The sequence below is a fragment of the Tachyglossus aculeatus genome (genome assembly GCF_015852505.1).
Source record: "Tachyglossus aculeatus isolate mTacAcu1 chromosome 12 unlocalized genomic scaffold, mTacAcu1.pri SUPER_6_unloc_1, whole genome shotgun sequence".
NCBI lineage: Eukaryota > Metazoa > Chordata > Mammalia > Monotremata > Tachyglossidae > Tachyglossus > Tachyglossus aculeatus.
In genome coordinates, this window is record NW_024044828.1 from 4,895,791 (window position 1) to 4,916,959 (window position 21,169).

The following is a 21,169-nucleotide window of genomic DNA, read 5'->3' on the forward strand; positions in this document are numbered from 1 at the left end:
AACACGTTCATTATTTATCACATTTAAAAATAACTGGCGGAAACAGTGACAAGAAAATTGAAAGTTGAATAAAAGCATAAACATCACCTCTACATAGACTAAGTTAAAGGAAGCTGTTTTTAAGATGGTTTTAAAACTACTTCTCATTTGCAGTTTTACAAACCCAGTTTTCCCTTAACACAAACCTGAAAACAACCATTAATTCAGTCTTAAATAATTTACCCAGTGGAAATTCATTCCTATTATACTCTACACAAGGGGTGATTGGGCAAACCTATGTTTTCCAGGCAGAGGAGATGGGTTCATCTCAGTCCTTGGCTGAAGGCTTTGTACCCACCTCAGAGAATCATTCCCAAAACATAATTGACATGGATTTTCCCCCAACAAGGTATGCAACGGTTAGGGTTCTTACATTCTGCCAAAACAATTATGAAAATGGTCTTACTGGACAAAACAGTCATCGTTACTCTTGAGTCTTTCAGCTCACCCAGTTTGTTCTCACCGGACTGGAGTTTTGCACGGGGCCAAACGCAGGGGGCGGGGCTAAGCTGCCGTCACTCATCGATTGATGACAAAAGCACCAACACCTGATAAAGGCCCACCCCGTGAGTATACTGATGAAGCTTCCCTGCAGACACACTGGCTCTCGTACCTAATGAGCACCACCTGCTCCAACGGTCCAAAACAAGCTCAAGCGCCTTCTAGTTTTTGGTTTGGTTTTTTTTTTTTGTCTGTTTGGGAGAAGGTAAAGTGGACCCTACTCCTAGTTCAAATTCCTCTTCTCTCTGATTCACCTGATGCTCGGTTTATAGACAAGCCCCACTTTTCTTTCCATTTTATGGTATTTGTTAGGCATTCTCTGTTTGTCATGGCACTATATTAAGTGCTTGGGTAGATACAAACTAATCAGGTTGGACACAGTCCATGCCCCACATAGAGTGCACAATTTTCATCCCCATTTTACAGATGAGGTAACAGGCCCAGAGAAGTTAGGTGACTTGCCCGAGGTCGCACAGCAGACCAGTGGCAGAGCAGGGTTTACAACCCAGGTCCTTCTGACTCCCAGTTTAACACCAATTCATCTAACACTACTTGGATAGGACAGCTTTAGCACTCACCCCCTATTTTAGATTAATAACATGGCTTCTTAGCATGTTTCTAAGTGCCCACATGTCCACTCCCCTGTCCATCAGGGGAAGGGAGCCCCTGCAGGAAGCTTTGCCTTGATGGGTTAGAAAAAGCTCCAACTAACCTACCAACTTGAGGCTGCAGGAGGATTTGTAGAGGTGCTACAGGAAGAAAAAAAACAAAACACTTCCTGCCTTTTTATATGCTGTAGATGTAAAGAAACCGTCTGGGAAGACAAACTTGCTTCTCCCTTGGAGAAACTGGGGTGAAAGGAGAGGAGAAACAAGGGAAATTGGCAGAGAAGGAAGGGATAATGTTTTTAGATATTTCTCAAATTCTATTTTTCAAATATCATAGAAACTTTGAACGTTTAGTCCCTAATTCTCAAGGACTTGTATAACCTAGTTTTAAATAACACTAGGATGTCCAAAAACCCAAGACAGAATGAATTACAGGTTTCCTGTACAGTATCCCTCTTAACCATCTACTTCTGGAGCTGAGTCCCCTAGGGACAGGGACCATATCTCATTCCCACCTCTGTATTTTTTCCCAGGGCTTAGTACAATACTCTTTGCAGTAAGCACTTAATAAATACCATAGGGAGCAGTGTGGCCTAGTGGAAAATCACAGGCCTGGAAGGCAGAGGACCTGGATTTTAATTCCAGCTCCATCACTTTCCTGCTGTATGACCTTGGACATGTCTCAACTTCCCTGTGCCTCAGTTTCCGCTATTGTAAAATTGGGATTCAATACCTGTTCTCCCATCTACTTAGACTGTGAGCGCCTTGTGGAACAGGGACTGTGTCTGATCTGATTAACTTGCATGTACCCCAGCGTTTAGAACAATGCTTGAAACATGGTGTTTAAGAAATATCATTATTATTACTATTATTATTACCATTACTACTACTACTACCTGTTGCCTTTACAGAACCTCTTCTCATGTAGGAACAATAATTGGCTTCCTTTTATAAAGAGAAGCAGTGAGGCCCAGTGGAAAGAGCAAAAGCCTGGGAGTTAAAAGACTTGGGTTCCAATCCCAACTCAGCCATTTGCCTGCTGTGGGACCTTTGGCAAGTCACACCCACTCTGTGCCTCAGTATCTTCTTTGTAAAATGATGATTCAATACTGTTCTCTTTCCTACTCTCCTTCCCCCCCCCCCACTTTCCTCTTCTCACACTCCCTCCTGCATCATCCTGAATTGCTCCTTTTGTTTTCTTTCCCCTCCCAGCCCCACACCATTTATGCACATATCTGTAATTTTTAAATTTGTATTGATGTCTGTCTCCCCGCTCTGGACTGTAAGCTCATTTGGGCAGGGAATGCGTCTATTGTTGTACTGTCCTTCCTCAAGCGCTTAGTACGGTGCTCTGCACACAGTAAGTGCTCAATAAATACGACTGAATGAATTAACAGGGACTGTGTCCAACCTAACCCAGCACTTAGAACAGAATGCAAAGTGCTTACAAATAGCATCATTATCGTTATTATAAGAGAAGCATAGCCTAGTGCAAAAAGCATAAATCCGGGAGTCAGGAGACCTGGATTGTAATTTCAGCTCAGCCACTTTTCTGCTATGTGAGTTTGGGCGAGTTGTTTATGTCTCTGAGCCTCAGTTTCCTCACCTCTAAATTGGGGATTAAATAACTGTTTCCCTCACCCTTAGAATGTGAGCCCCATGTAGGATGGGACTGTGTCTAATATGTTTATAGTGTATCTATTCCTGTGCTTAATATAATGCCTGGCACACAGTAAGCCCTTAACAAATACCACGATTAATACTATAGAGAGAGGGGGATGGGCTTGTGTCTAATATGTTGATATTGTATCTCCTCCTGAGTTTAGTATGATGCCTGGCACAAATACTACAATTATTACTATAAATAGAGAGGGTGGGAGGAGAGCGGGGGAGAAAAATCGTTTCTGGAGTCCAGAGTAGAAGGTAATTGCTCAATTCCCAGTCCAGAAATTTCCTTTCATTGTAAGAAAGTATTCTTGTGGAAACAACACTCAACTTTGATGTCAAGTTTAAGTTTCAGAAAAGTGTTTTGAGTCCCTGTCAATTCCACTTTAACGGCATCAATTTGAACTCTCTTCAAATACATTTTCTCCTTTAACTCTCAAGGAATAGCACACTTCACGAGACAAATCGGTGTTTGATATCTTTCAAAAACCCACACCTAGGGCCAGATGGAGCTGCCCAATTTTTATCTTGGGGCCTGGGGGGTTGGGTAGGAAGTCGGGTGGGTTATGTATTCTATACAATGACTATAGATCATTTCATTTGGCATGCAGGTGGAGTTGGATTTTGAGAAGTAACATACTTGTCATGAAGATACCTCTCAGATTAAGGTCCTGACCCCTATTCCTCCCCCAGATTCTTCATGCTTGATTTCCATTTTGGTAAGCCGAAGGAATCAATTTTGGATAATGGCTTAGCAGAACAGAAATGATTGCCTACCAGGAACTCTAAAGAGGCCCAGGAAGCCATGGGGGCTCCCAAAATAGCTTGAAAACACATCCTTGTGTTGGAACCTTGTGTGGAGAAATCAAGGTTGTTGAGAGTTTCATAATTTGTTGTTACAGTTTATCAACTAAACAAATGTTTAGCTAGGTACTTGGCATTCACAGTGGCACCTGCAGAGTTAGACACTGACATTAAATAAAGAGGAGAGATTTAGAGCTTTGGATCAGATCATAATTAATTATGTTAGAAAACCTGCCAGATCCTAAGTAAACAGTCATTTTCATCCAAGTCAGAGGTTTCAGCTTCTATTGACAAAAACTGATAAATCACGAAGAGACCCAAAATGCAAAGTAGCAGGCATCGTTGTAAGTGAATATCTTAATGGAACATTAATCTGTCCAAAATAATGTCTTATGGACAGCAGTGGCATGTAATCTGAACAAAAAAGTAAACATACCATTTCACGGTAATCACCACCCTCAAATGAACACAAAAAAATGGTAGTAAACTAAAATTAAGTAAATTGAGACAGATAAGTGTTTGGAATTCCATCTTGATCTAAACATACACTACAAAACTCTCAATTGCCTAGGGTCCTAAGGGTGTCCTACTTTTCCATGGATCAATGGCATTTATAGAATGCTTACTGTATGCTTAGCATTGTGCTAAGCGCCAGTGAGAATATAATAGAGCTGTTGATAGATATAATCCCTGCTCTCAAGGAGCTCACCATCTATAGTGGAGACAGACATTAAAATAAATTACAGGCAAGGGAAGCCACAAGGTATGAGGATATGAGCATGAGTGTAACTTTCAATGTTAATTTTCATAAGTATTCCTGAAGGTGGACCTAAAATGCCTATTTCTTCCCTCAGCACCTCATCTGCCATTAGCTGCCTTGAGTTGGAAAAACAATTTGTTCATTAGTGGGCATTTTCTGATTTATTCCACCACTCTTCCAGTTATTCCAGCCAATTCAGCACTTATGTATTTATTTGTTCTTTATTCCTCTAAGCATCAGGCTGCCACTGTGGGAGACAAAATGGGTGAACCATTGGTCTGACCTCATGAAATTGCTTATGCTCTCCTCATGTTATTTATGTTTATTATTTTTACTATGTTCATGTAACCTGCATCTCTTGTTTGTTTATAACCTAATGCCATCTCATCTTCTCTATTAGACTGTAAAACTTTGAGGATGGGGATCATGCCTTTTACTTTATCAGTGATATTTATTGAGCACTTTCTTTGTGCAGAGCACTGTACTAATCGCTTGAGAGAGTACAATACAAAAGAGTTGGCAGACAGCTCCCTTCCCACAACAAAGTTACAGTATAGAGACAAGCTTAAAGTCTTCTTCCAAGCATTCTTAACATGCCTACTATATAATAGTCTACTCATAACAGTAGATTGATGATGATTGCTGACAATGATACTTCTCTTCATTACCCGTGTTATCATTTACCAGATCAAAAAGAGAAGGAGTGTAGCCTAATGGGCCTGGGAGCTAGAAGGACCTGGGTTCTAATCCTGGCTCCACACTTGTCTTCTGTGTGACCTTGGGCAAGTCACTTCACTTCTCTGTATCTCAGTTGCCTCATCTGTAAAATGAGAATTTAAGACTATGACATGGGACATGGACTGTGTCCAACCTGATTACTTTGTATCTAACCCAGAGCTTAGAAAAGTGCCTGGCACTTATTAAGCACTTAACAAATACCAGAAAAAAAAAGAACCATCACCAACCCCCGCTTGGTCAGTATACAGTGCACAATGGGCTTTGGCAGCACAATATACCAAAGTGACATATTCCCCGCCCTCAGAGAGCTTACATTGTAACAAGGGACAAAAACACAAAAATATTTACAACACTGTCTAAATAAAGACATCAGTCCTATATATAAATATTAAATAAATTCACAAATGATGGAGATGGCTGAAGGGATGATATGGTTCAGAATGCTGGGAAATTCATCAAGGAAAGCTTGTTGGCAGAGGTGCGATTTTAGCAGGGAATTGAATGTGAGGAGAGTTGTGATCTGTCCGATGTAGGGAGAGAGGGAGTTCCAAGCTGGGTGATCAGTATGAGAGAGGGGACTGGGCGGGAGGTTGAAAATGAGGGCCAGTTGTGTTGTACATATATTAATTTTTTCTAAACACATAATAGCCATGCACCATGTTTAAATGGATCAGATTTCATCATCAGAACACAAGTTTCAGGAAGGAAATTTTGATTTTTCCAAAATTCCCAAGAAGTCTTCTCCATGCCCTTACACTTTGCATCCCTAAAGGTATACACCCTTTTTAGGCAGGGTCTATGTTCAGAGAAAAATCCATGATAGTTCTAACTGAACGCTCCGACTCACTGCCAAGTTTCACAGTGATTTTTCCAATAGAGTTCAGCTTGAATTCAGCCATTTCCAACTGCCCTCCAAGCTCTCCCAGAAACCATCTTGGTAGTTTAATCTGGCTGATATTTTTTCAGGCTTGTTTGCCTGCACAGAATGGGTTCCCTGTAGTCAATCAGATTTAGTATTCATTTATTCAAGCGGGATCTGAAGCTAGCCAAGTCAGACAGGAGAGCAAGCAACCTTCTATGCAAAATAAAATGGGGTGTACAGCATGACCCAGGTAATTGGTATGTTCTCCTGAAGGAAGTCAGGTATGTTCCCTCCAGTTGATGATCCCCTTTAGGCACTGTCAGAATAGATCATAACACAATCCCAAGGCTACAAATGAAGAGTGAAAAGAAAACATGCAGGAAAATTGTGACAAGCCCAGCGAATAGACACTTTATAAGATTTGTACAATTCCAAAATGCTGCAGCCTCCAAAATGGGGCACTCAGGAGTTTAATGATCTTAATTAGTTAAAAAGAGTTTTAAAATTCCACTTCACAAATATTTCCTATTAAGCCTCTGCAGTTTCTTTAGAGAATTCTCCCTTTTGGAGAGGATTTTAAGATTCAGTAGTATAAAGAAATTCTTTGTTTAAAGAATCACAAGCTGAAAGGGATTTTTTCTGCTTTAAATAACCCAGGATGAGTTATGGAGCTTGAATTTCAGAGCCTCTCTTTCTTTCTGGTTCTCTTTCTCCTTCAGGAATATCCTTGCTTCGCCTGGCATTAGGGAGATTATAAAGAGTGACAGAGGGAGCAGAGAACAAAAGACACAGAGACAATAGTTTGCAGAAACACACACAAAGACATATACTCCTGGCATCCCTCCACCACATTCATTCAACCACACACATGCACACCCAAAACACACCACACACACACACCACCCTCCACCACATTCACTGAACCATGCACACGTATTCATGAAACATACACACACACACACACACAAAATAATAATAATAATAATCCCAGTGGATGGCCATAGCCTGGAACCAAAGGAGCAGTGGCAAGAAAAGGTAAGAAAAATTATTCTGGCATCACCAATGTCCCTGCTAGCTTGCTGGAGATTACAGAGCAGGAGAAGGCTAAGAGGAGAGCAAATAAAAAGATGAGGGGAATGGAAGAACTTCTGTAGGAGGACAGGCTGGAAGGATTAATACTCTTCACGTTGGAAAGCTGAACCAAAAGGGGATTTGATTGAAGTCAATAAAATCCTGGAAGGTGAGAGCTTGGTACATGACACGGGCAAGACAAACATAATGAAACACTTCTTCATCCAGCCAGTGGTCAGCATACCAAATTTGGTGCCATAAAGATATATTTATACTGAAATGATAAGCAACTCCAAGAAAGGTTTCCATCAAATTATGTGCATGGGCAGCCCCTGCAGGGTTATTGAAAGGAAAGTTAAGGAAAATAATGATGTTATTTGTTAAGTGCTTACTACATGTCAAGCACTGTTCTAGGCACTGGGGTAGGTTCAAGCTAATCAGGTTAGGGCTCACAATCTTAATCCCCATTTTACAGATGAGGTAACAGGCATAGAGAAGTGAAGTGACTTGCCCAAAGTCACACAGCAGACAAGGGGCAGAGCTGGGATTAGAACCCAGGTCCTTCTGACTCCCAGGCCTGTGGCATCCAGTCTAATGTTTAAGGATGTGTTGCCATGACAGTTCATCCGAGCATCAGAGGTAGAATGCTGAGCTGGATGGACCAGTGAGGTAACAGCAGCAGCATGACCTAGTGGAAAAAGCACAGGCCTAGGATTCAGAAGGACCTGGGTTCTAATCCCAGCTCTGTCACTTCTCTGCTGTGTAACCTCGGACAAGTCACTCAGCTTCTCGGGGCTTCGGTTTCCTCATCTGTATAAGGAGGATTCAATACCTGTTCTCCCTCCTAATTAGACTTGTGAGCCTCATTTTGGACAGGGACTGATTAGCTTGGATCTACCCCAGTGCTTAGAACAGTGCTAGACACAAAGTAAGTGCTCAACAAATACCATAATCACTATCACCAGATGGACACCATTTTTTATGCTTTAAGCAGGAGCATATTTTTCTGGCCTCAATTTGACCTTTTTGGGGGGCAACAGAAATTACATTCCCAGAGCCCTTTGGACCCAAACCGTGGGGTTTATTTAGTTGCCTGAAGCTCCTGGAGAAGAAAGCTCTATAGGAATGCAACTTCATGTGTAATGAGCACAAAAATAGAACTGGAACAAACCGTATTGTGTTCAATCAATCACATTTATTGAGCGTTTACTGTGTACTAAGAGCTTGGGAGACTATATAACAGAGTTGGTAGAAATATTCCCTGCCCACAACAAGTTTACAGTCAAGAGGGGAGCTTCCAGTCTAGAGGGGGTTCAGAAAATTACGAATATGGAACTTTCAATTAGTTAAAGGTCAAAAGTGGTTTTTTTGAGTACCAACAGTGGGCAGAGCATTACTAAGCTTTTGAGAGAGTACAGTAGAGTAAGGAACAGGGTCCCTGCCATCAAAGTGCTTTCAATGCCATTCATTTTATTTTCTCTTTCAGTATTTTTTATGGTACATGTTAAGCACTCACTATGTGCCAGACACTGTACTAAGCAATAGAATAGATGTAAGCTTAATCAGGTTGGACACAGTCCATGTCCCACAAAGGGTCCCAGTATCAATCCCCATTTTACAAGCAAGCTAACTGAGATATGGAAAAGTTAAGCCAAGTGGCGGAGCTGGAATTGGAACCCACATCCTTCTAACGAGCAGGTCCGTGCTCTATCCATTTGGCCACGCTGCTACTCCTTGACAGGGGAAATCAGCTGGCTACCTTTCTAGACCAGTATTATTTTCTAAACAAAAATCATCTTTCACCTAAGGTGCAGTGTGCCCAAAGACATCAAAATGACTGAGAAATTAGGAGAATAGAAAGGTACTCTCTAGGCACTTGTTTACAAAGTATAGCTTCCAGGGAAATTTCCAATTAATCCTTTTCTGTTGTTGCTCATAACCAGAGATGGGCGAAATCAGATCTCCAACCCTCAAGAGCAAGACTAAACAGACTTAGAAAAATATAACAAAATGATGCTATGATACATAGAACAGCTCAACCCTCTTCTAAATTTGATGGTCTCTAAGGTTGGTAACGAAGCATTCTTCTTAGGTTGTTTTCTGCAAAAAACAACCACACTCTTTTAACCCACAATGAACACACACTGTTGACAATCCTCCAGTAGACATACAGTAGCAATAAACTTCTAAACATTCACAACCAGCACAATGCTCGTGAATGATAGTGTTTCTGACACAGAAATACGGTGTGATGCAGAGGAGCAGCATGGCCTAACAGAAAGAGCATGGGCCTGGGAATCAGAGGGCCTGGATTTTAATCTTGGCTCTGCCACTTACCTTGGGCAAGTCACTTCACTTCTCTGTGCCTCAGTTTTCTCATCTGTAACATGAGGATTCAATACCTGTTCTACTTAGACTGTGCAGCTTGTATGGTACAGGGACTGTATGAGCTAATTATCTTGCATCTACCCCAGTGCTTAGTACAGTGTTTGTCACATAATAAGCACTTAAATATCATTATTATTATTATTATTACTCTGTTTGAAGACTTATGGCCAGTCCATGGTGGTCCCAGGTTCTCTAATTCTTCCACTATGTCCCATTTTTTTTAATGGTATTTGTTAAGCACTTACTATGTGTCAAACACTGTTCTAAGTGCCGGCATGGGTACAAGTTGTTTAGGTTGGATAAAGTCCCTGTCTTGCTTGGGGCTCACAGTCTAAGTAGGAGGGAGAACAGGGGCATTTTACAGTTGAGGACACCGAGACACAGAAAAGTTAAGTGACCTGCCCAAGGTCACACAGCAAGCAATTGGCAGAGCCGGCATTTGAATCCAAGTCCTTCTACTCCCAAGCCTGTGATCTTTTCACTAGGCCATGCTACTTCTCCAATTCCTCATTAAAATATTCCATTCTGGCAGGAATGGGGCATCAAAAAATGAGTACGTGCCCATATCAGTGTTCCAGCTTCACAGTGGCCACAACCCAATGCCCTCCTCAGGGAAAGCCAAGAAGGTGAGACAAGGTAGCAGAGAGGGGGACCATCCCTGAACTACTGTTGTTCACATCATACCCCACTTCGTACCCCACATTGTGTCCTGTGGATGCTGCTGCTACATAGCCTGACACAGGGCACCTGTCAGGGATGGGAGGAATCTCATAGCAACAGCTGCAGCAGCAGCCAAACTCCACAAGAGGCTGGAGATCAGGCCAAACCTTCTTGGCTTCTCCCAACCCCAATCCCAACCCCTGGACCTGGGTTCTAATCCTGGGTCTACCTCATATCTGCTCTGTGACCTCGAGCAAGTCACTTAACTTCTCTGTGCCTCAGATACCTCATCTGAAAAATGGGGATGAAGAGCACGAGCCCCATATGGGACAGGGATGGTGTCCAACTTGATTAACTTGTATCTATCTCAGCACTTTAGAACAGTACTGGCACATAGTAAGAACTTAACAAGTATCATTATTATTATCATTACTATGATTATTAACCCCTTCTCTAAACCCTCTGCAGTAGCTCTGGACAGGCCCTGATACTCTCACATCTGCCCCTGGAGAATCATTTGTGGGTGGAAGGGAGTGGACAGAGGAGAGACAGAGAGGAAATGGGAGGTCACAGACCGAAGCATAGAAACAGCAGGCTCACCCAGACACCCGTCTGTGTCGTCTGGCTCCCGAATGCTAGTTTTCTTGTCAAATACCCACATTACCAGCTAATTGCTAAACCAGATAATTTTCAGAGAGGAGGACAGGTCCAATTAGTCAGAAGATTCCCATGCACTTTCAGATCTAACCTAATTTTTGACCCTCCCTGGGGATGATCTGAATGTCCTAACAGAAGCAGCTGCAGGCAGCCTCTGTCATGCTGTTCTGGGTCTTCCCTCCCCTTAACCTCTTGAAGGTCTTCAAAACTACTTGGCTTTCAATACCTTTCCTGACCTGCAGGCTGCAATTCATTGTTTTACTGACGACAAATGTGGTTCCCTCTCACCATATAGGACTTCCCAGGCAGGCATCATCAAACCTACTTTAGGTTTGAAAGCTAAAATAACACTAGCCCCTAACTAGGGATGAAAATATATTTTTGTGGGCAGGAAAGTAAGGCAACCTGAGAACCAGAGAGTTTCCACTGAGAAAAAATATAAAAACAAAACTGAAAGCCATCAATCTACCTGATTGGTGGTGGCCATTTGAGGAGCTGGATTTGTGGGAAGGATGCAGGCATGAAAGTCTATGTGACACTGTAAGGTGTGTAACTCTGAACTTGAGGGGACAGAGGAGGCCTGACTGATTGGAACCTCCTTGGGGCCAGAGATCATATCTAGTTCATTTATTTATTCATTCAATCATATTTATTGAGTGTTTTCTGTGTGCAGAGTACTGTACTTAGCATTTGGGAGAGTACAACAGACACATTCCCTGCCCACAGAAAGCTTTCAGTCTCGGGTGGGGGGAGATAGGTAGACATTAATGTACATAAATAAATGACACATGTACATAAGTCCTATAGGGCTGGGGGCTGGGGGTAGGGGAGGAACAAAGGGAGCATATCAGGGTGACTTAGAAGGGAGTGGTAGAGAGGAAAGGGGAGCTGAATCAGGGAAGGCCTTTTATTAATTTCTGTCTCCTCCTCTACAATGTAAGCTCCCTGTGGGCAGGGAACATGTCTACCATGCCTGTTCTATTGTACTCTCCCAAGCACATAGTACAGTGAGAAGCAGCATGGCTCAGTGGAAAGAGCACGGGCTTGGGAGTCAGAGGTCATGGGTTCTAATCCTGGCTCCACCACTTGTCAGCTGTGTGACTTTGGGCAAGTCCCAACTTCTCTGTGCCTCAGTTCCCTCATCTGTAAAATGGGGATTAAGACTGTGAGCCCCATGTGGGGCAACCTGATTACTTTGATTCCCTGCTTCAGCGCTTAGAACAGTGCTTGGCACATAGTAAGCACTTAACAAATGCCATCATCATCATTATTATTATTGCAGTGCTGTGCACACAATAGGCACTCAATGAATAGATTTGATTATCAACACTACCATTCTCTCCCATTCACTTAGTACAGTGCTCTGCTTATGGTAAGCACTCAATAAATACCACAAATTGATAAACTCAGTGAGTAGAGACGTCTAAACAGAGGAACATTTTGGACATGGGTTAAAATGTTTATGGGCTTGGCCACTTTATCAAACACTCATCTGGACATTTTAATTAATTGTAGGCCCGTGTTTTCATGCCAACGTTTTAGTCTCAAGTGGAGGGAATAATAATTTCAGCGCGAGCACAACTCATAGAAGGGGATAAAGTGAAGCACTCATTTCAACCTGTTTTTACTATCCCTAGTTCAGGGCCCAAAGTGCAAACAGCATAGGATTGGTCGTCAGGAGACTCAGGTTCTAATCCCTGCTATGCCATTTGCCTCCTGTGTGACCTTGGGCACGTCACTTGATTTCCCTTTGCTTTGGTTTTCTCATTTGTAAAATGGGGATTAAATATATTTTCCCTCCATATCAGGCTGTGAGCCCCATGTGGGACAAGGGACTTTGTCTGACCTGATTATCTTGAATTTACTCCAGCGTTTAATACAGTGTTTGGCACAGAGTAAGTGCTTAACAAGCACCACATTTTGTATTATTATTAGTATGATAAAATAAATTTGGTTGTAGACATTACCTACTAAACGTGCTTTACTGTTATAATTACACAGTTTTTAACATAAAATGGAAAGACTATATTGAAAATGTAACATCAAATAATTCTCACTCTTTTGCAGTGTGCTTAAAAAGATGTTCTTACCAAGAAATCCTGATTGAAGTGGGCAACGAGTCACAGTTAATGCATGAACGTCTATTAAATGACAAGTTGGAAACAGTAATAGCATTTCTTATATTGCTCTAAACTTGTTACTAATTGCTGAACACACAACCAAATTTTAAAATTGCTGGGAATGTGTTGCTTTATTGTTATACTGTACTCTCCCAAGCGCTTAGTACAGTGCTTTGCACATATCACCTGAGTACCTGGCACTTACATACAGACTTTATATTCTCTTTCTTCTTTCTATCAATACTTTTTTTAATGCCTGTCTCCCCCACAAGACGACACTCCTTGACAGCTGAAATAATGTCCACTAATTCCACTGTACTTTCACATGTTCTGAGTACAATGCTCTACACACAGTAGGTGCTCAATATATACTACTGACTGATCTAAGAGAAACATTTTTCATAGTCCATGCTCACACGCTCAGAAAATAAGAAATTCCCACCTACCCATTACTCATCCTTGTCACTGACATTGATATTTATGGAATGTCTATTGTGTAATAATCATTACGGCATTTGTTAAGCACTTACTATGTGCCAAACACTGTACTAAGCAGTGGGGTGGATACGAGGTAATCAGGTTGGACACAGTCCCTGTCCCACATGGGGCTCACAGTCTAAGCTGGAGGAAGAACAGGGATCGAGTACCCATTTTATAGATGAGGAAATGGAAGTCCAGAGAAATAAAGTGACTTGTCCAAGGTCACACAGCAGGCAAGAGGCACAATGGAGATTAGAACCCAGGTCCTCCAATTCCCTGTCCTGTGATCTTTCCCCTAGGTCATGCTGATACTCTAGGTGCCACTCCCTCCCAATCTGAGATCCTGCAAAGCATTCACTCTCCCTGGTTCCCACATTTCCAATGGCCCCTCCTGCTCTGGCAGGAAAATTACGCTAGCAAAAATGTGACCCTTTCCATTTCTATGAGAAACTTCACTAATAGGTTCTGTTGATTTAAGTCATGCCCTAGAAGTTGCTTGAATTCCATTTCTCATGTGTTCATGCAAAAAATGCCTCATCCTCCTGGCTTTCATCTGACTCTGCACACAGTAAGCACTCAATAAGTATGATTGAGTGAATGAATGAATCAGCTTTCTACCTTTGACAAAATTCCCAAGGTATCTGTACTCCTAATAAGCCTGTCAAATTAACTAGTATTTAACACATCATATATTCAAAGACCCCAGAGAAATAAGACAGATTTTTTTTTTACCCACAAATTTGAGAAGTAGCATGGCTTAAGTGGATAGAGCACAGGTGTGGAAGTCAGAAGGAGCTGGGTTCCAATCCCAGTTCTGCCACATGTCTGTTTGTGACCATGGTCAAGACATTTAACTTCTCTGTGTCTGTTACCTCATTTGTAAATGGGGATTAAGACTGGGAGCCTAATGTGGGAAATGGACCATGTCCAACCCAATTACCTTGTATCTTCCCAGTACTTGGTACAGTCCTTGACATATAGTAAGCACTTAATAAATACCACCCCCCCGAAAAAAAAAAAATGGTAACAGTGGTTCAGAATGTTGACTGTGACAGGATGGAAATTGGCTTCTTTATATTTTCTTGATGCAAAATAAAGCATTTTCAAAATAATGAGCCATCCTTGATGAATAGGAGGATATGCTGATGAAATGTGTGGGAGAGCAGTGATGATGTTATCATAAGGACTGCTCTAACCCATGAAATTTGAATGGACACAGCCCATTAAAAACAGCTAAATGATACTGATTTTTGTAAGGTTATTTCTAAAGTCTTTCCATTTCCCTTATTTTGGTAGATTATCTAGCACCTCATCAGCCTAGGCTTAGAATCATGGATGAAAGCTTCATTTCTGTTGCTCTCCACAGGGATTTGCTTGAAATCAGTTCAGACACCCTCTAACAAATGTGGAACTATCAGTAAAACATCTGCCATGGAAACCTATTGGAGAACAATTACCCGCAAGACATACCATTTTAGAGTAGTCCCCAAAGAACTCAGAGTTCAATAATAATAATGATAATAATAATAATAATGGTGATGATGATTGCATTTTTAAAGTACTTACTATGTGCCAAACACTATACTAAGCTCTGGGGTAGATACAAAGTTTTAGGTTGGATGCAATCCCTGCCCCACATGGGGCTCACACTCTTAATCCCCCTTTTAAGATGAGGTCACTGAAGCCCAGAGATGTGAAGTGACTTGCCCAAGGTCTCACAGCAGATGAGCAGTGGAGTCCGGATTAGAAGCCAGGTCCTTCTGACTCCCAGGCCTGTGCTCTATCCACTAGGTCACATTGCTTCTCGAGTTCAAGAAGATTACAGATCTACTAGGCATCCTAAGAGTTTTTCACTGATACCGGCCTGCCACTGTCATTGGGTCATTGTTGAGCCCAACAACTCACCATACCAAACCACCAATGGTCCTTCCAGCTGTGCCCCCACCCCAGGGCTTAACACAATGTTTGGCATATAGTGAGCACTTACTTAGAAACACCACAGTGAATTAAAGGAGTGTTGTGAGCCCCTGTGTGGAACAGATACCATTTCTTATTGGAGTACTAGAACTTATTCCAGTGCTAAGCACAGTGCTTTGGCATAAAATCAGCACTTTATAAACATCATTATGGGTTCATGAATCGAGTATTCAATCTATATTTCAATCTATACTTCACACTGCTGCCCGGATCATCTTTGTGCAGAAGCACTCTGGACATGTTACTCCCCTCCTCAAAAATCTCCAGTGGCTACCAATCAACCTATGCATCAGGCAAAAACTAGTCACTCTCGGCTTCAAGGCTCTCCATCACCTCGCCCCCTCCTACCTCACCTCCCTTCTCTCCTTCTACAGCCCAGCCCGCACCCTCCACTCCTCTGCCGCTAATCTCCTTGCTGTGCCTCATTCTCGCTTGTCCCACCATCGATCCCTGGCCCACATCCTCCCCCTGGCTTGGAATGCCCTCCCTCCGCACATCCACCACGCTAGCTTTCTTCCTCCCTTCAAAGCCCTACTTAGAGCTTATCTCCTCCAGGAGGCCTTCCCAGACTGAGCCCCCTCCTTCCTCTCCCTCACCACCTGTATATATGTTTGTACAGATTTATTACTCTATTTATTTTACTTGTACATATTTACTATTCTATTTATTTTATTTTGTTAATATGTGTTGTTTTGTTGTCTGTCTCCCCCTTCTAGACTGTGTGCCCGCTATTGGGTAGGGACCATATCTATATGTTACCAACTTGTATTTCCCAAGCGCTTAGAACAGTGCTCTGCACACAGTAAGTGCTCAATAAATACGATTTAATGAATGAATGAATGAGTAGGCTTTTTTCTTGCATCCTGTCCCAAGTGACCAGCAAAATTTCCAGACGGGTGAAGGATTGCTATAATGGTTGCTTTCCTGGGCAAACATCCCAGCTTCTGTCTCTCCATTCCTACATAATCTCTGGCCCCAAATAGTATCCACCCCCGCCTTGACCCTGTTTAGTATTTGCAACTGCAAAACTTCTTAGAGTAACAATTCCATATGTTTGCTGCCTGCCTCCTGTGAAGGAGTGTTCCCTTTTATTTCTGTTGAACCTTCCATCTTCAATAGGTGTCCCTTTATTCTATTGGTAGGAATTTAATAAACAATTCCAGGTTCACCCAGTCCAGACTCTTCATGATTTTGTAAACTTCCATCATGGTGTCTCTTTTCAGCATTTGCCTTTCCCAAGTGAAGTCTCCTCTTTAAAGCTGTCCTCTTAAGGAAATTAATCTCTTACCTTGCCCAGCCATCTTGACTGCCTGTCTCTGTATCTGATCCAACACTGATTTTTTATGGTATTTGTTAAACACTTACTATGTGCCAGGCACTATACCAAGCACCAGGGTAGGTACAAGATAATCAGTTTGGACACAGTCCCTGTCCCATACGGAGCTCACAGTCTTAATCCCCATTATAAAGATGATGGAATTGAGGCCTAGAAAAGTTAAGTGATTTGCCCAAGTTCACACAGCAGACAAATGGCAGAGCTAGGATTAGAACGCAAGTCCTTCTGACTCCCATGCCTGTGCTCAATCCACTAGATCACTTTGCTTCTCAGTGTGGCCTTGTAATGTCCTTCCAAGATGTGAAAATGGCACACAGTATTCCAGGTGTGGTCTAATTGATCTTTTATAAACTGGGAACCACCTAACTTAAGTTTGGCTTTTTAGTCCCTTCTGGATAATACCAAGTAATAGAAATATTTCACATTGAAACTCATAAAGGCACAGGCTGCAAGCAACTGGTACAGTGCTCTGTACAAACTAGGTGCTCAGGAAAGTGTCCCACACCCAATAGACACGCAGGGCAGTAGCCTGCACACAGTTCACAGCTCAATCATTACTGCTAAATGAATGAACTAAACAACAGATGAACCATGCTAGGCTGTAAGCTCCTGGAGGACAGGGATCATGTCTACTTACTCTACTGAACTCATCGAAGCAGTTTGTACAGTGCTCCACACACAGTAAGTACTCAATAAGTATGACTGATTGAACCAATGAATGAAATGCCTGAATGGATGATCTGATTGGTGTCAGGGTCCTAGAATTCCCTTTCCCTAGGCTAGGTGACATAACAGAACTTGATCCCCAATTCCTGCCTCCCCAGGCCATCAGAAGCAGGGACTGGATCAGCGATCAATCCCCGGTGACTCTGAGACTCATTTCCATTGAGCCTGGAATGATGGTGAAAGGAAGAATCCCTGTACAGTAGCCAAGGGGATTTTACACACAGACTGATGGGAATGGCAAAAAATCATGATTTTTTCCTTCCAAGGTTCAGGCTTCCTCCCAAGAGAGGGAGTGATGCAGATTAAATGCACCTTGAATTTCCTTTGCATCATCACTTCCTCTGGCAATCAATGGCTGTGCCCACATTCACTCATTTCCTATGCAGTCGAAGTGTAGGATTTTATGAAAGGAACAAGAATTCCTTTTTATTCTCTCAAGTTCACACCCAGAGGACTGCTCTGAGCAGATGACATAGGGGAGAACAGAATTCTCAGTGGCAGAAAGCAGGCCACTCATTGTACATGCTCACGGCATAACTGAGGAAGATCTTTTGTTTAATGGATAGAACAACGGACCTGGAAGTCAGGAGGTTGTGGGCTCTAATCCTGACTCTGCCACTTGTCTGTGGTGTGACCTTGGACAAGTCACTTCACTTCTCTGTGCCTCAGTTACCTCATCTGGAAAATGGGGATTGAGGCCTATGTGGGACAGGGACTGTGTCCAACTCGATTTGGTGGTATTCACCCCCGTGCTTAGTACAGTGCCTGGCACATAGTAAGTGCTTAACAAATACCATAATTATTATTATTATCTTTTCAAGCACAGGTGCTACTTCCGTAGAATGTACTGGAGATGCTTAGTAAGTAAGTTTCATAAATTCCTTTGGTAACTCATTATACCTTCTCATTGTCTGGAAGCTCTTTTTAGGAAGGGGGTCCTTTGAAAGCAGCTTGGCCTAGTGAAAAGAGCCCAGGCCTGGGAGTCCAGGGACCTGGGTGCTAATCTCAGCTTTGCCACGTACTTGCTGTGTGACCTTGGGCAAGTTACTTAAGTTCTTTGTCTCAGTTCCCTTGTCTACAAAATGGGTATTCAATACCAGTTCTGTCTCTCACTTAGAATGCTATCCTCATGTGGGAAATGATTATCTTGAATCTACTCTCAGGCACATAGTAAGTGCTTAACAAATACCTACATTATTATTATACATATGTAATCCAAATGTCTCATGCCGCGATTCAAGTCCAACATCTTAATTACTTCTCTCAAAGAGAGACCACCAAATCTAACCTGCTCTGCATTCAATTAAAGATTGCTATAGGGTCATTCTCAAGTATTTCTTCCCAAATATATCAATCAAATTTATTGAGCATTTACTGTGTGCAAATTGCTCAGGAGGATACAAATGAGGAAGGAGGTATGGTCTCTGCCTTCATGTAGTTTAAAATGCTTTAGTTTTTAAGCGTAGACCCTCAATTCTAAACACTCAATCATCTCTGTGCTTTTCTTGTGAGCCTTCTTCAAGTAGTAGTAATAATAATAAGTATTTCTCAAGATCACTGTGTCCCTATCTCATCTATCCCCCTGCTGACCCCTTTCCCACATCCTCCCTCTGCTCTGAAATTCCCTACTCCTCCATATATGCCAGATCACCACTCTCCCTACTTTCAAAGCCTTATTAAGGTCACATCTCCTCCGAGAGGCCTTCCCCGATTAAGCCCTCTTTTCTCTGGTTCCCACTCCATCCTGCATTGTTATGCACTTGGATCTGTGAACTTTGGACATCTGGCATTCAGCCCAACCTCAACCCCACAGCACTTATGTGCATATCTATAAATCACATGTTATGAATTATTTATATTACTGTCTTTCTCCCCTTCTAGACTGTAAGCTCTTTTTTACGGCATTTATTAAGCACATAATAATAATCACTATTATTATTATGGTATTTGTCAGGCACTTTCTATTTGCCAGGCACTGTTCTTACCACTGGGGTAGATACAAGACAATGTGCCAGACTCTGTACAAAGTGCTGGGGTAGAAACAACGCGATCAGGTTGGACCCAGTCCTTGTCCCACATGGGGCTCACAGTCTTAATCCCCATTTTACAGATGAGATAACTGAAGCACAGAGAAGTTAAGGACTTGCCCAAGGCCACACAGCAGACAAGTGGCGGAGGCAGGATTAGAAGCCAGGTCCTTCTGATGCCCATGCCTGTGTTCTATCCACTAGGCCATGCTGCTTTCCAATTAATTGATTGACTGGTTCTTGGAAAAAATATTTTTTATGGCATTTATTAAGCGCTTACTATGTGCAAAGCACTGTTCTAAGCGCTGGGCAGATTACAAGGTGATCAGGTTGTCCCAGGGGGGCTCACAGTTTTAATCCCCATTTTACAGATGAGGTAACTGAGGCACAGAGAAGTGAAGTGATTTGCCCAAAGTCACATAGCTGACAATTGGCAGAGCTGGGATTTGAACCCATGACCTCTGACTCCAAAGCCCGTGCTCTTTCCACTGAGCCATGCTGCTTCTCTTCTTCTGCCTTAGTAGCATGGTCCCCTGTAGTCCACTGATAGTAAAATCCCCTTATATGTGTATGTGTAGCTGATTCTAAATTCCTTGAAGGCAGGGATCATGTCTACCAATTCAATTGTTTTGTACTCTACCAAGCCCTTAATACAGCATTCTGAGCAGAATGAAAAATTCAATAAATACCCATGATTGACTGAAAAGGGTAGTACAAGACCCACAGTTCCAGGCACATTGTACACACCAAAAGGTTGTCCTCTGTTGTCTTGTCCAGCTTAATTTTTGTATGTCCCCATGGCTATTATCTCTTTTGCCTCTTGTTCCTTACAAAGGTTCTGCTCAAAGAGAACCACTCCTTTCTTAAAAGCAGTGCTCTATGCTTGTTTATCTTCAGCAACTGAGTTCCAATGTTCAGCCGGGATTGCAGCCTGTCTGAGGCTTTAAACTGTCTTTAAATTTAAATTTACAGTGTCTTTAAATAGTTTCCTTTGCCCTCCTTGCTTTCACTGCCCACCACCTAGCGAGGTACAGTGCTCACTGAGAACAACTGGTCACATGATATAAAGAATCAGGGCCCTAGAGTGTTCCTAGCCCCATTAAAGATAGATTGCTTTTCCTTTATTCATTTCTCTCTTTTGCTGGACTTTCAGATGAGATGCTTATTATTCTTGCCCACTATTTGGTTACTCAAACCATTAAAAAAAAAACACGGGTTGCAAATACAATGCAGAGGGCTTTTGTGTGGTTACTGTTGCTAAGGAAACTACTTCCTTTTTGTTTCAGGGTATGGGACATCTGTGTCACTCTGAGGCTGCCTGCAAAGAAGATAACTCTACAGCAGGGAATCGAGGATGAGGAAGGGGAGGGAGAAAGAAGGGAGTTAGTGATAGAGGAGGGATGAGTGCAGATTGGACTGGATGGTTATAAGATGGCTTCAAGTGCAATTAGATGTTTGTCTTCTCTTTTATACTAGGGACACTGGGGGGGCGGAGGGTGTGTGTGTGTGTGTGTGTGTGTGTGTGTGTGTGTGTGTGTGTGTGTGTGTGTGTGTGTGTGTGTGTGTGTGTGTGTGTGTGTGTGTGTGTGTGTGTGTGTGTGTGTAACTGTGCTTTTTGTTAAGCACTTACCATGTCCAAGGCACTTTTCATTTATTCAATCATATTTATTGAGCACTTACTGTATGCAGAGCGCTGTACTAAGCGCTTGGGAAGTACAAGTTGGCAACATATAGAGACAGTCCCTACCCA

General features: G+C 42.3%; 1 protein-coding gene and 1 long non-coding RNA gene across 5 annotated transcripts in view; one reads left to right on the forward strand and one right to left on the reverse strand.

Moving 5' to 3' along the window:
• The window catches only part of MAGI2 (membrane associated guanylate kinase, WW and PDZ domain containing 2), an 825,111-nt gene that overhangs the window by 317,046 nt on the left and 486,896 nt on the right, over positions 1-21,169 (reverse strand). The window lies entirely within an intron of this gene.
• LOC119920792 lies at positions 672-20,788 on the forward strand. Its single transcript, XR_005448434.1, has 3 exons — positions 672-745; positions 3,425-3,532; positions 20,706-20,788. It is a non-coding gene; the product is annotated as an uncharacterized LOC119920792 (long non-coding RNA).